Source organism: Myotis davidii, unplaced genomic scaffold (assembly GCF_000327345.1).
Source record: "Myotis davidii unplaced genomic scaffold, ASM32734v1 scaffold763, whole genome shotgun sequence".
NCBI classification, from domain to species: domain Eukaryota; kingdom Metazoa; phylum Chordata; class Mammalia; order Chiroptera; family Vespertilionidae; genus Myotis; species Myotis davidii.
Genome location: NW_006294248.1, coordinates 708,020 through 723,890, shown reverse-complemented (window position 1 = coordinate 723,890; position 15,871 = coordinate 708,020). Strand labels below are relative to the sequence as shown.

Genomic DNA, 15,871 nt, shown 5'->3' with positions numbered 1-15,871 from the left:
GCCCCGCTGACCCCTCGGTGGCCTCCGCGTCCCTCCTCCCTGGCGCTCGGCGGCGCCCCCGTCCTCTCCCCACCTCTGAAGAGCGAGCGGCTCCTGCCAGCAACTCCCAGCGCCCCAGTCATCCAGCTGGCGGTGCCGCCGCAGCCCGCGGAGCAGCCTTTTTGCTTGCCCCCCTTCTTTCCCTCTTTTTCTCGCTCCTTCTTTCCTCCTCCAGCTATCCAGAGGACAGATTATTGCAGCCCCGAGGAGCGGCAGGCGCAGTTCCTCCGTTAAGTTCTGCCATAGTTTCCTAATCTAAGCTGTATTTTTCTAAGCACGTCTTTACAAACCGCCCCCATATTACCTTTCTCGCTCTCCCCCTTCCAATTTCTCTTTATAACCACTAACTAAAACAGCTGGGAAGAAGCAATCAAACATTGCTTTATCTTTACAAAAATACAGAAATTGCCTACTAAAAATCCCATTTTTACCCTGAATGAAAGCCATTCAGTACAGTATAATTTTGCAAGCTAATGAGCCGGTATTACAGGCAAGTGTTTCGTGTAATATGTTGTGGAAGAAATGAAAATGTCCTTGAAGTGACATCATTTAAAATTGACTGTCACAAATGAAAAAAAAAGTCATATATTCCAAAACAAGAGGATCTGAGCCCAAACTTCATTTCCAAGAACGGGAAATGTGTTTTATTAATTTGCAGTTGAATTATGAATCACTGGGGGCTCTAAATGGCTGGAATGAACCATAATGCCCATTTAAAGAAAAAGAAAGATCTTTATCGCCAAACTTTTAATTTTCATTTGAGTGTGGTTAATTACCGTGAAAGAGAGAAGAAGGAAGCAGAGAAAGGATTTTGCTTTCCTTGAAGTTTCCTGCCTTCTCCTCGGTACAAAGTTACATGTTTACATTTAGGAAAATACCCTATTCTGAATTGTTTCTGAACAGCTGATAGCCTTGAAAAGGAACTCAAAACACACACACACACACACACACACACACACACACACACACACACACACCCCATACCCCCAGGAACTGCTTCAGGACAGTTTTCTGGGTAGTTAACACTTTGTTACCAAAATGAAGAAGGAGGAAGGAGGAGAGGTTGTCTTTAAGAATATAAACTCTTCCTGCTGTTCTTCCTACTGGAAGAAAGGGGTAGGGGGAGGAAAGAACAGCTTTGGCAACAGAGCCCTCTGATTTTTCTATTGTTGTTAAGGCTGTTGTTGGCTGGCTGGCTGGTGTTTTTTGGTTGTGCTGGGTTCTGACATCATTGCAAGTTACTTGGCAGTCAGGGCCCTTCCCCAGCCAACTTCTGACCCAGAAAGCTGTGCCTGTTTTACTGGCATCCAGTCATTCCGTATTTTCTCCATCAAGGGAGCAAACCCTGCTGCAGGCAGAGGGCTCTGTGCACTGAATGAAGATGCAAGGTGACCAGTGGTTTGATGAGGAATCAAATTGCCACTCACCTCTCCAGAAAGCTCATGAGTTGTCCTGTGTCTGCTGCAGCAGCAAACAGAAAAAGTTCAATCCTCTAGATTCCTGAATTTTTTTCTGAAATTCAGTGACGGACAACTCGCCAAAGTGCCACCGTAGAGCCCTAGACTGAGTTCCTAAACCCATGAATGAAAACATTTCAGGTTGCAGAAGGGTATGGGGATGGGTGACTTCAAGCCAAAAATTAGACATGTTTTCAGTTTCAACATCAGTCTGGACCTTAGAGCCAATCCCTGTGTTGGGTGTGCTGGGGGAACAGAGTTCAGGAAGAGGACAAGTTACTGGTGTCAAAGAATGACCCTTCACCTTTGGTCAGGATGGAGATAATTTTAATTTATTAAGGAGTCATCAGGAAAACGTCACTCCTTTTATTCCGATTTTAGTGGGAAGAATTGTAAGGAAACTGCTCACTCTTTATGCCATTTATTAGCATCTGGCCCTTTCAGTTGATTTTAGACACTTTTAACCTGTTAGCTCTGTTTACTTCTTTAGTCCGCTGCCTCCACAGCCATCATCTTATACTCTAGGTAGTTTCCTGCGAAGTTGCATGCTTCCTGTCTCCATGCCTTCACTTGTGGTATGATTTCTGGGATTCTCCTTCACCATGACTTGATGCCCTTTAAATTCTGCTTTTCTTGACTTTTAACAAAAATTTTGCTGAGGTGTCAAAATTTCCCCCATCCCACTACCTTTGGGATGGGTTTAAGCACCTCTCTTCTGTACCCTTATGTAACTTATCAAATTAAAGGGAAAGTATCTGTTTAGGATGTCTCCCCTACTGGCTGCTTCTTACCTGTAGGGGTCATACCCTATTTACCCGCACAGCACCCGTGCCTAGCCCAGTGCCTGGTATTTAATGGGCACTCAGTAAATACTTGTTGAAGAGATCTGGTCATGGAACCCACAACTACTTCACATTGTTTTATGTGCCAAACCAGAGAGTATGGTCTCTATGTTGCATGCTCCTTCAGAGTAGGGGTTTATTCACCTGCACCCCCAGAGCAAGCATAGTACCTGTGTAAGAATGTTTGTTGAGTAAGTGAATGATGAAGGGAGGGGAGGAAGCTATTTGGCTCTTTCTGTACTCAGAAAGAATACTTAAAGGGTTCAATGATGTAAATGGTTAATAACTATGCTTTATAGTGTTATCTACATACATCTCTCATTTCTGATAAGTGGTAACCTAATTAATAATCTATTTTTTAAAATTTACTTTAGCCCTAGCTGGTTTGGCTCAGTGGATAGAGCATCAGCCTGGGAACTGAAAGGTCCCAAGTTTGATTCTGGTCAAGGGCACATTCCCGGGTTGTGGGCCCGGGATCCCCAGTGGGGAAGGAACTTGCAGGAGGCAGGCGATCAATGATTCTCTCTCATCATCGATGCTTCTATCCCTCTCTCCCTCTTCCTTCCTCTCTGAAATCAATAAAAATATATTTTTAAAAATGTGCTTTAGGAGTAAAATTCAGAAGTTTATTTCTATGTTTTAGTTCAAATCTAGATTTTGTTTTTTGTTTTTAAAATTGATTTTAGAGAGAGGAAGGGAGAGGGAAAGAGAGAGAGAGAGAGATCAATCGGCTGCCTCCCACATGCTCCCTGGCCAGGTATTGAATCCTAAACATAGGTATTTGCTCTAACCTGCAATTGAACTCACCACCTTTTGGTACATGGTACGATGCTACAACCAACTGAGCTACACTGGCAAGGGCGTTAACCTACTTTTAAGAATAAAAGCTATCTGAAAGTTATAGAAAATCTGTGTGTAATAGTCAGTGAAAGCTTATCAATCATCAGAAAGTACCACTCTTTAACTATTAGAGTTATTAAATGAAGAACCTAACGCTAAGGTATGTGCTATACTCTATCCTAAGCATTTTACAAATATTAACTCACAACAAGTCTGTGAGGTAAGTGCTATTATTATCTTCATCTTACAGAAGAGGAAACTGAAGTTTAGAGAGTTTAAATGACTTGCCTAAGGCCACAGAGGTAGTAACTAAGCAGGATCTGAACCCTACCTCTTACTTGGTTGTAATAATCTTTTAATAGTGAGGTCACAGTTATTGGCAGAAGGCTTTGGAACATAAGACAGCCTGAATTCAAATTCAGACACCTCCTCTCAGGATAATTTATCAAACTACACTGCACGTCAGTCTTCTTATCTGTGAAACAGGAGTGATACCAATGCTTCAGATGTCTTTCATGTAGACAATGTGATAACACATGTAAAGTGTTTGGCATCTTACCTAGAACACAGAAAGCACTGAATCAACATTAGCCAACATTCTTACATATGCCCTGAAGGCAGTGCAATCTGGGAATTCTGCAGAATTGGATTAGAAACTTAATCCAGCTTCACATTAAATGTGAGATTTAAAATAAAAGTACATAGTATGCAATGGGTTTGCAATAAATGTTTGTTGCATTCCATCTCCTTCATTTCCTCATCTATGTGCATGTGTTTATTAATTCAGATATGCTATTCACTATACAGTTGTTGATATAAAATAACATTTGTCTGAATTTTAATGAATAATACAGCTTAGGATGCAGAATTTCATGTTTTAAAATAAGAAGATAGAGGTATTGAAATTATAAAGGTAGCTACAGCTTCTATGATCACTTTAATTTGAAGAGCACATATAGCATTCCTTGCGTTTGCACATTATAGCAAGTGCTTTTGTGGCAAGGGATTGCTTTAAAAACTAATCTAAGCTCTCCGTGACATGATAAATCATTAATAATATAGACCCAAATCTCGGCATCTGCATGGGCACAGCTGGCCTCCTCGTGTCAATAGTCTGCATATGAAAGTGACTCTGCCAAGATATTTCACTTTAATGAAAAATATTTATCATGGTAAATCTTCAACCTCAAGAGTTTACTGACATAATTCATTTCTATTATTATGTACTGTGATAGTATACCACCACAGCTAGGTTTATGTTTGGAATGATAAAAATGTGCTTTTTTAGTCATTTTGATTACTCTCCCTTAGCATGAATAATTTTTGCTGTACTCTCTGAGTAAAGGGAATGCACCATGCATTTACAGAAATAATAAATCAGTTACTTGTCTAATTTTGCTAATGATTCTGCAGGTGCCACTTTGTGGAAGGACACTGAATGCTCAAGCTGAATAAAAAGAGGTAAGCTCCCCCACCCCCATCAGAAACAGCAAACAGCCTTCAATAACACAAGCTCTTTTGAAAACAGACAAGAGATAGGAATGCTATCACCATTTTATCAAAGATCTTTTGAACAAACAGAAGCAAAATAAAATTTTTAGAGGGAGAATCAAAAAGATGATAACTCAGCTGGATTGCTTAATTGTACTTCAATGTACTTTGGGGAGAAATACTTATGATTTAGGGATGCCAGCTTACATCCCAACAGATGTAAATTCCTTACAGGCGTCTCTCCACAAATTTACAGTAACCAAGCCTTTGACCTTGAAGAACTGGGGCTGAATAGTATCTATTAAATGTTATAAACTCTTAACAAAGAAGAAAGAGAAATAAAATAACCAAAGTGGTAGAGAATTACAACTTTTTATCTGTTTTTTAAAAATGCTTTAAAATTTGTTTTCAAAAACAAAACTCCCTCGTTAATCTTTTTTTTTTTTTTTGCTTAAGCCAATGTTAAAATTCAAATCAACAAAGGGAGAAGAAACTAACTGGGTACCTATTGCATCCAGATACTGACTAGCCACAATAGTGTCACTTAATTCTTACCACAGCTCTTGGAAACAGGCATTGTTCAAAAACAAAGAAACCAGGTTTAAGTTAACCATCTTAGCAGAGGTTTCAGCCCTAGTAGATGAAGGAGTTGAGGGTCTAATACAGGCCTGTTTGGTTCTCTACCTTATTTTCTTTCTAGGACACCATGTTATGAAAAATGAAAAAAGTATAGGTTTGAAAAAATGTTTTGGATAACACAGAAAATAAAAACATTAAAAAACCCACAAGTAGATGCTTGAAACTAGGTTAAAAATGCACTTCGATTTCAAATCTGTGATAATTTTTGCTTGTCGCATACAAAGTAGTGTCAGGAACTCTGCAATGGGATTTATAGCATAGTTTAAATCCCTGTACATTATATGCATTCTATTATGCACCTCTAAATCACTTATAAATAACTAGAGGTCTGGTTCACAAAAATGTGTGCACTCAGGGTGGGGCGGGGGGTCCCTCAGCCCAGTCTGTGCCCTCTCGCAGGCTGGGACCCCTTGGCAGATGTCCACCTGCTGGCTTAGACCCACTCCCTGGGGATTGGGCCTAAGCTGGCAGTCAGACATCCCTCTGGCAGCCCAGAAGCCCTCAGGGGATGTCCGACTAATGGCATGGGGAGTGGGCCTAAGCTGTTAGTCTGACATTCTTAGTGCTGCTGCAGAGGCAGGAGAGGCTCCCACCACTGCCGCTGCGCTGACTAGCCATGAGCCAGCTTCTGGCTGAGTGGCACTCCCCCTCTGGAAGCACACTGGCTACCAGGGGGCAGCTCCTGCATTGAGCGTCTGCCCCCTGGTGGTCAGTGTGCATCACAGTGACCAGTAGTTCCTGGTCATTCCGCCATTAGGGTCAATTTGCATATTACCCTTTTATTATATTGGGTAAGAGAAAGGATCCAATTAACAGCATGCATATTTTTATTAAAATAAACTTTATTAGTTAAGCCATAAATGTTGCAATTAATGTTTAGGACCATACAACTGCACCTTTCACAAAAAAATAAAACAAAAACACCCTAATCACTGAATGCTGTACATATAAGAACAACTGAACTATGGTTATAGAGCCAATTCATTGCCAGAAACCACTAGTGCCACCAATTGGTTAAGAAAAGAGATAGAAAATAAGATTCTAGGTAATTTATGTCTTTTTAAATAAAGGAACACAAAGAATACATTTTTTTCCTTCCCTGTGTCTTTTTCAGGTGGAATGTTTACTATTATGGGCATCTTATTAATATTGAATATATTAGGTTCATTTAAAAAAAACTACACTGCTAATATACAAAAATTGGAGAGTGGTTTGGGGGACAGGAAGAAGTTGACATTCTGGGATAAAAATCAGTAGCATTAATTATAGGACTTGTCTAATGTCCTAAGTGCCTGATGGAGCTGTGATGAAGGCCCAGCAGCATATGGGAAGATACATGCAGCCAACAGTGCTTAAACCTGGGTCGGGTTATGATGTCACTGAGTCAGCAACATCACAAGTGAGGTGACAGACAGTAATGCTCTCTCTTCCAGCCCCAGTTACAGGGGTTTCATTTATGCCCCAGGCTCGGGAGGAATCTACAGTTTGTCTGACCTTTGGTTGGTTCCACAAAGTGGTCTGCTCAAGTTCTTCTTGTCCCCAGATCTCTTTGGCCTTTGAACCAAGAACCTACCATCAGTTGACAACTAAAACACTTAAGACCTGTACATTTTTATAACAGACTTTCTTACCAGGTTGGCCCTTGCGACCAAGTTAGCTTTAAACATTATCTGAGCCACTTTAACTGTCTTCCAGAAACAACTCCTCCTCCATGGCTGTCTCCTAAAGCGTGAATTGTGATGTGGGCTGAACAATCTCTTCAAACTTATCTTCTTAAGGAAAGCTTTAAAAAAGAGCCTCGCAGAGTTTGCCATTGTCTGTAATTTGTATTTCAATTACAAAGCTCAAGGAAGAGCCTTCCTGCAAAATCCAGAAAGGTCCAGAATGACTGTTTAGAGGTTTTTTAACAGCATCACATGTCCATTAAATTGGAGCATTTCCATGTAACAGTTGTATTATACTTTTAAAATCTTATTCCATCTGATCTGTACACATAACACAGTGTGTGTGTGTGTGTGTGTGTGTGTGTGTGTGCGCGCGCGCACATGCATATTTTCCTCTAAGAGTTCTTGTTTAAAAGCTTTGTGGGTTCTTTGCTATATTAAAATATTTGAAATTGTGCTCATAAAGTACCCCAATATGTTCTGAATTCCTGGGTTATAATTATAGAATAAACAAACTCATTTCTCATCAAAATTTTTAATTAAGAATTCCAGTTATGCAATTATTTGCTAATGAATAATATCTACTCAGTACCAAAGCATACTATTAAAGGTGTTTACTCAAAAGTATGTTTTATAAAGATAGTTTCTATGGGTCAGTTTCTCATTTTTAAGTTATCAACCTTATATTAAAATAAGAGAAAACTGCGTATCTCCCATTGTATTGATATGTGTGGGGATTTAGGAGACGAGGATAGTCTATAATTTCTGGAAATAAATTTAATATTAAAGTCTAATTAGTCATGATTTGAGCTCCTCATAAATATCAAGCTACTGAATTCAGTGATTTAACTGTGCTTAGGTCATTTGGTGCGGCTACCCGGTTGTCCATTCATTGGCTAGGCTTCCCCTGGAGAAAGGGGGCAGTGGAGGCAATGATTTGTGGTTTTCCTGTGCTTTTGAAAAACTACTCCAGTCTAAGCTACTGGTTCCTTAAATATATTCATGGTCCCCATGTAATAAGGGAATAATCCATTTGCCTGCTTTTGATTTATTTGCCATCTTTTATGTTGATGAACAAAAGATATAAATAAATGAATAAATATGTAATCCATTTCTGCTACCAGGTAATTGTGCCGCCTATAGAAGGAGGGTATTTCTAGAAATTGCAAACAAAGTTAACCCTTTCAAGCTTAACCACTAGAAACATATAAGGGCTGAGAGAGATTATCTGCAGAAATGTTTTCTCTGAGAGACAGTGAGTTCCAAGCGAATGGACCTTCCAGATCAAACCAGGCATTACAAAACCCAATCAAGGGGACGAGGAGGCATTCCCCCCATAGGAATGCAGCCAAAGTGGAAGCGGCCAGGATCATTCACTCATTCATCCTTGCATACATTCACTTCACCGTCTGTTATTAATAGCAGTAATCTGCTTTGTGTAAAGCACTGCGCAAAGATAAATGAGAAATACCTTGCATTTAGACAGCAACTGAAAGTTCGAACGGCAGTTTTATCAATCAGAGCCCTGGCGGGGAACAGATGGCACATTGACTTGGGTAATTTTCCGAGCCCTTAATAAAGGGGCTGTTTGCTGAGGTGTGGACAGCGTGCAGGGAGACCACAAGGGAGAGTTACCCCGGGGCCTGACTACCCCTGGGACTGAAGGAGCCAGAGGAGAAAGCAATTAGCAGAACCTGGAGATGTAGAGGTGATAGTGGAGAGGAACCCCTTGCTTAGAGGTCAACTTCTAGAGGCCCCGAGTAGAGGGAAAGGACAGAGAGTGGACCTGGTGAAGCAAGTGAAAACTCACTCTGTAGTTTTAGTTTGATCCTCATAGAACACTAGGTAGTAGGGACCCTAATTTTGCAAATGAGAAAACTGCAACTAGGAGATTTGCTTGTTATAACTTAGCTACAGAGCAGAACCAGACCTTGAACTCCTGAAACTTGAGTTAGGCCCTGTGCCTATCACACCGTCTCCCTACACCCTCTCCTTTGGACTTCCTATGACACTTGCCTCACCGCATTGCATTATTAACATGTTATCATCGACCAGACGGAGCTTCGTGAGACCGAGAACTAGGTCTGTGTATCATTAGTGTCTAGAATAGCAGTGGGGACAGGAACGCTGGATATACCTGATCGGTGGAATAATGAGTGAGACTGTGCAACCTCTGACAGATCTGCCAGAGGCCAACTTCATAAGTGGAAGAGTGCTGCAGATGCTAAATCCAGAGATGCCGGGAAAGGGCTAGGGACAGAAAGCGGGGGGAAAGAATAGTAGTGTGGGCTGTAGAAGACTTCGTGATGAAGGGGGCACACGAGCTGAGCCAAGCACACTGAAAGACAAGTGTCCAATGTAGAGGAATACAACCAAGTTATTGTGGGCTGAGGGGAAAGCAAAAGCAGGAGAGGGTGGGAGGGCCTGGTGTAGCCGGGCATGGCTGACGTTCCTAGGGGCAAGTAGTAGGAGATGTGACAGGAAGGACAGGATGTAGTCACTGTACGGAATTTCTCAATTGACATTTGCTGGAGTTTGAATGTTTTTCTTGGGGTGTTTAGAAGCCACAGGCTTTTGAAGGAAAGATGATCATAAACTAGGCGGTGCTTTTGAGAAGCAATACTCATGCTGGAGGGAGAATTTGGTTGGAGAAGCAGGAAGTTTCCGAAGTAAGGATGCAGGAGTCAGGCCAGAAGACGGCTCCCGTGGTGGTGGAATCGATAGAAACATAGGAACGTACAGCAGAGACAAGCAGAGCGGGCTGGTGTTTGAATGCCAGCGGGGGGCAGAGGAGATTTTGCCATGTTTCTTAGTCTGGCAGAGTTTGAGAAAAGTTGAATCATTATAGGAGACGGAGGCACAGGAGGTGGGGCAGGTTTGCAGGGGGCATAATTGAGTTTGGTTTTGGATAAGTGGAGCTGAAAGTGTTGGTATGGTGTCCATGGGGGGGATGCCCCGCAGCAAAATAGGGAATCATTTTGATATTTACAGCCAGTGGACAGGAGAAACTTTCTATCTTCCAGAGAAACACCCAAATCTAAATGAGCCAAATACACACAAGAAAGTGAGGGGAAACTAGCTTTCCTCAATGGCCGAGGTGAGCCTGCATGACTCTGAAGCCTCATGTGCTTGGGAACAGTGACCTGAGAAGCTTTAATCCTTCCCTTTCCTGGACGGTTTCATCCAACACGGAAACCATACAGCGGAGGGGCATGGAGTTATTCCCATTCCTTGCTCGTGTCTCACAAACACCGGAAACGTAGATCTGGCAACTCATTACAATTTATTTAATTCCTGTTTTAAAAGAATGTTTTTATTGATTTCAGACAGGAAGGGAGAGTGAGAGAGAGAGAAACATCAATGATGAGAGAGAATCATTGATCAGCTGCCTACTGCAGGCCCCACACTGAGGATGGAGCCCGCAACCCCGGCACGTGCCTTCACTGGGAATCGAACCGTGACCTCCTATGATCTCCTAGTTCATAGCTTGAAGCTCAACCACGGAGCCACGCCAGCCGGGCTGGGCTATCTAATTCCTTTTTAGGCTGGGGGGTGGGGGTAGGGGGGGTGTAGTGATAACTTTTTCGACTGACACTTTTCAGAAAATGCTGATAATTGCTTTTAAAATGTTTCGTGAAACTATCCAAAATCATGGTTTTAGAAGTGTTAAGAAAACCTTCATCTTAGTGTGGTGTTGATGAGAAAAATGCTGAAAAAATAATTTACTTAAAGCATTATCACTCCATGTAAAATTAGGCATCCTTCCACTCTGATTATCAATCTTTGCTGCTAAAGTCTAGATGAACTTCGAGAAATACAGTTCAGTGCTTCTCCTCCCAATTATCTTAAGCAACATGAACGGTGCCATTTTTCTTGATTTGAAATGTTAACATGAAATATAATAGAGAGTGGATCATTTCAGAGTAAGAAATCACATCTTGACAGCCAGATGATAAAATGTTATAACAATAAAGATTAGATCGCTTCCAATTCTCTTTATAAAAAAATTCTGGGGGAAAAACAGAGTCTGATTTTAATTCTTCAAGCATAGTTTTCCTTTTTATTTAGAAAAAGAAAGTATATAAAACGAGTGTCGGGACCAAGTGCATGATGATGTTATTTAATGGTCAGGTGAGCTTTGAAGTAGCAGTACTTCACAGATAATTTATAATGGAATAGGTATAGGGTTAGAAAAATGGCCACTTTGTTATTTCTTATGGTGGTTTGTTTCTTCATTTATATTGTGTAGGCCATTTAAAAACATATAGTGTTCTCCTGCTACTTAAGGGAGAAAAAGAGGAGGGATAAAGAGGCAGAACAAAAAGAATGACAGAGTGAAAGGGGAAGAGGACAAATGAGAAACCCAATTAAATGTAATGGCACATTTCCAAGAAAAGATAAAGTCTTTAACAACATCTGCAGTTTCAATTTTCAAACTGTAGGTACTTAGATTGGTAGGAATTTACTCCCCCGCCTTTTGTTTTATTATTTGCCATTAATGGAAAGAGAAATAAAATAAATATAAGTATTTGTTAATCCTTGCAAACCATTTCGAATTACACAGAATGCATTGGAATTTATGCTTAATTACATGAGCAACCTTTGTATTAAAAATATCATTTTATTACCCTCCATAAACATTTTATGGATCCATTTAGTTTATGGTTAAGTTAAGAGGAAATGAAAGGCAGGGATAAACTACAAAGGATTCTTTCCTCATCTTTTAAACTGACTTCATGAGAACCATAATTCAGTGCTACGTATATCTGAGCAATTCAAGAGTAGCGAAGGGGCGACTCCACACTTGTATTATTCCGTCAAATGTTGAAAAAGTGGTGTTTAGCTTTTGATGAATATTTAATATGCCAGAGAGCTCTCACGGCTCCACTTTAGCAGTGAGATCTGGAGCAGTTCTCAGCAGAGACTGAATTGCTGATCTGGCCTCCAGAGCTCTCTCTACCACTTTTCTTCCACTGATGTTCCTCAGGCTGCAGAGAGGTGGAAAAACACAGCATCCTGTTGCTCAAGCAGCCGCCAATGTGTGCTTGGTGAGTGAAGTAGGTGAGGAAAAGGCCTCTGGGACTGAGGCAGTCCCCACTCTGGAGGAGGCGGAGGAGCAGGTTCCTTGGGTGTGAGGCCACGGGAGTTTGGCTGTCCAGCAAAGGCTTCTGACTCCCTGGTGACAGCCGTAAGCCCTGAGGACTTGATAGAAAGCCAACATTTTTCATGCCAGAGCATAGAATGTGGCCTCGATTTGAGCACCTCCTCCCTTCCCTCTTGGTCAGCACAAGTCAACATGGGACAAGAATGCAGGGCTTTCACAGAGGACTGGTCTTAGGTGTTCCTGCAATTCAGAGGGACTGGAAAAGTACTGGTGGGGATGGCCTGGTGTGATTAACAGGTGATTTTCTGATTGAATTGGGAAAGGGGGAACTTTGGGGTAAAAAATTACGGAAGAATGAATTTTAGAACTCTATGCTACAGATTATGAAATTATTAAGTCATGTTATTCGATTGTTTTATTAGGGTAAGTGCAAAGAGCACAGATTTTGTTTTGGCTTAGCTTTGGTATTCTAACAATTCTAAGTTTCAGTTTTGTCTTCTGTAATAGTTGACATAATATTTAACTGAGGTTATTGCTAGGAGTAAAGCAATTCATATTTATGAAAACATTATATACATTTTTACAGTATAGACCCTATATTGAGCTTAGATAGTACTGAAGTCCAGTGACCAACCTGATGGCCCTATAAGAACCACTCGTAGTGCTTTGTTAAGTGGTAAGTGCCACACCCCTCTTTCCCTTCGCCTCTAGTGTGCTTCCTCTCTTACTGAGTTCCACTGCTTAGTAATCCATCGCTAGACATGTCCCTTAAGTTCTTCAGAGCAAGAGGAATGGTTAAAGTAACTGCCTTCTAACAGTGAGTGTGAAAGTTGGGGCCATATTTCTATCCCTAGTGCTTAGGACAGTGTCCAGCTACATACATATTTATTGAATAGACAGGTTGAGAGACAGGTAACACAGAGATTACCAATGCATTTCTATTACTACAATACATCTTTTAACACAAAATTAAAATAAGGCAATTCTTTAACATGATCAACATGTAAACTGCTTATATCAAAATCCAATATAATTCTTAGTGGTGAAATATAGAATTCTTCTTTTAAAAAAAGCCATGGATAATAGTCATCAATTTCTACTATTATACATCGTGATTTTGAATGTGCTGGTCAAAACAGTAATTCAAGAAAGTAAAATATAGTTAGAAATAATAAAAAGAGAGAGGCCCGCATTATAAATTTTTTTAGAAAGAATGAAAGTTTACCAAGGTTAATAGTTTATAAAACAATGCCAAAATTACTAGCTTTTCTATATGCCAGATACCATACAAATATGATTGCAACATATAATGGGGAAAATGCAACATTCACAACGGCAAATTAAACACAGATCACTTGAGGATAAACTTAGAAAGAAGTGTGCTAGATAGGCTAGAAGAGATCAATGGGGGGAAAGGGAGACATATGTAATGCTTTCAACAATAAATATTAATAAAAAATACCTATCAAAAATGTGCTAGACATTTATCAAGAAAACTATAATGCTCTTTAGAGGAACATAAAAGAAGATAAATAAATGAAGAATCAGATTTCATTCTTATATGAAAAGTCTCAATGTGATAAATATGTCCATAATCTCTAAATTATTCTCTAAATAGTGTAACTGTAATTAAGTTCTCAATGCTTTTTTCCCTTGTGAGAGTATTTATGACTGCTTTACAAAACCATTTAGAACTGTAATTGTAATATATGACTAGTTTGAATAGTTCTAGATAGAGAAAGAAACGTATTTAAAAGCTACAAGAAATAAGTGACGTAGACAGAAGCATCTAGGTCAATGGAACAGAGTACAGGGATAAACACAAATTTTTATATAAAAGTTAAAGTCATCTTCATATGCAAATCATAATATAAATATGGTAGCACTTCAAGCAACTTGGAAAAGACAAATAATTAAATAACCAAGTTGAAACAACTGGTTATCCATTTTAGAAATAAAGCTAGAATCCTATTTCATACTTCATTGTCCACCAAAAAGTAAATTTCTAATGAATCAAACATCAACATTTTCAAAAGAGATTATAAGTACAAGTGATTATTTCCACAAACCTAAAGTAGGAAAGAATTTCTAAATATGACACAAAACCAAAAATAACAGAGAAAAAGACTGATATATATTTACTCTAAAAAATGTAAAATTTATATACAGTGAAAAACAATAAAAATTGAAAACACCAATTTAAAACCATTTGCAATACAAGAACAAAAAGCTTATTCTTTTAAAAATAACAGTATAGATACAGGGACTTTTAGTATGTTTATAGAATTGTGCTTCCACCATAATCTAATTCCATTATGTTCTCATCACCCCTAAAAGAAACCTTGTACCCATCAGCATCCTTCCCTTGCTCCTGGCAACCACTAATCTCCTGTTTGTCTCTATAGATTTGTCTATTCTGGACATTTCATACCAATGGAAAGTTTTCAAGGCTCATCTATATTGTATCATGTATCAGTACTTTATTCTTTTTATGGCTGAATAATATTTCTCTGTATGAATATACATTTGTTTATTCATGCAGCAGCTCATAGACATTTCGGTTGTTTTAAGTTTTGGCTACTGTGAATGATACTGCTATGAACTTTTATATACAAAATTTTGTATAGGCATATGTTTTCTTTTCTCTTGGTTATATACCTAGGAGTAGAATTGCTATGATAACTCTATACTTATTTTGTTGAGGGCGTGCCAAACAATTTTGCACATGGCTGCACAATTTTATATTTCTACCAGCAATGTAAGAGGCTTCTAATTTTTTTATATTTTCACCAAAACTTGCTATGACCTGCTTTTTGAATATGTCCATCGTAGTGGATGTGCAGTAATATCGCATTGTGGTATCACTTTACTTTTTCTAGTGAGTAAAGATATTGAACGTGTTTTAATGTGCTGACTAGGCATTTGTATATTTTCTTTGAAGAAATGTCCATTCAAATTCTTTGGGTTATTTGCCTTTTTATTAATGCATCATAAAAAGACTTTATATACTATGGATAAAAGTCCCTTATAAACCCAGCCTGTGTGGCTCAGTGGTTGAGCATTGACCTAGTTCGATGAGGTCACAGTTCAATTCCTGGTCAGGGCATATGCCTGGGATGAGGGTTTCATTCCCAGGAGGGGTGTGCAGGAGGCAGCTGATCAAAGATTCTCTCTCATCACTGATATTTCTATCTCTCTCTACATTTCCCTTCCTTTCTTTGAAAAAAGAAAAGTAAAATGTATTTAAAAAAAGAATCATCTTTTATGAATTCAAGTTTAAAAGAAAAAATAAAAATTAAAAAATAAAATTAAAAAGTCCCTTACCAGAACTATGATTTGCAAATGTTTCCTCTCATTCCATGGGTTGTCTTTTCACTTTCATGACGGTGTCCTCTGAAGCACAAAAGTTTTAAAATTAAATGAAGTCTAATTTATTTTGTATTTTGTTGTTTGCGCTTTTAGTGTCATATCTAAGAAACTATTGCCTAACCCAGGGTCACAAGGCTTTACTTCCATGTTTTCTTCTAAGAATATAATAATTTTAGCTTTTGCAAATAGGGCTATGATCCACTTTGAGTTAATTTTATATGGTGTGAGGTAGAGCTCCTAATTCATCCTTTTACATACATAAGGACTAATATTCTTAATATATTAAGTGTATTTCAATAAGAAAATGTACAGATATATCAATAATAAAATTGGGCAAATGATATTGAGTAGATAATTTCAACCAATCGATCTATAAAAATATATCAACTTCAAATAGCAATTAAAATGAAAGTTAAAACAGTTATT

General features: G+C 39.1%; 1 protein-coding gene across 1 annotated transcript in view; it reads right to left on the bottom strand.

Moving 5' to 3' along the window:
* SEMA6D (semaphorin 6D) overlaps positions 1–15,871 on the bottom strand; it is a 206,179-nt gene that overhangs the window by 79,166 nt on the left and 111,142 nt on the right. The gene's annotated exons all lie outside the window — the stretch shown is intronic.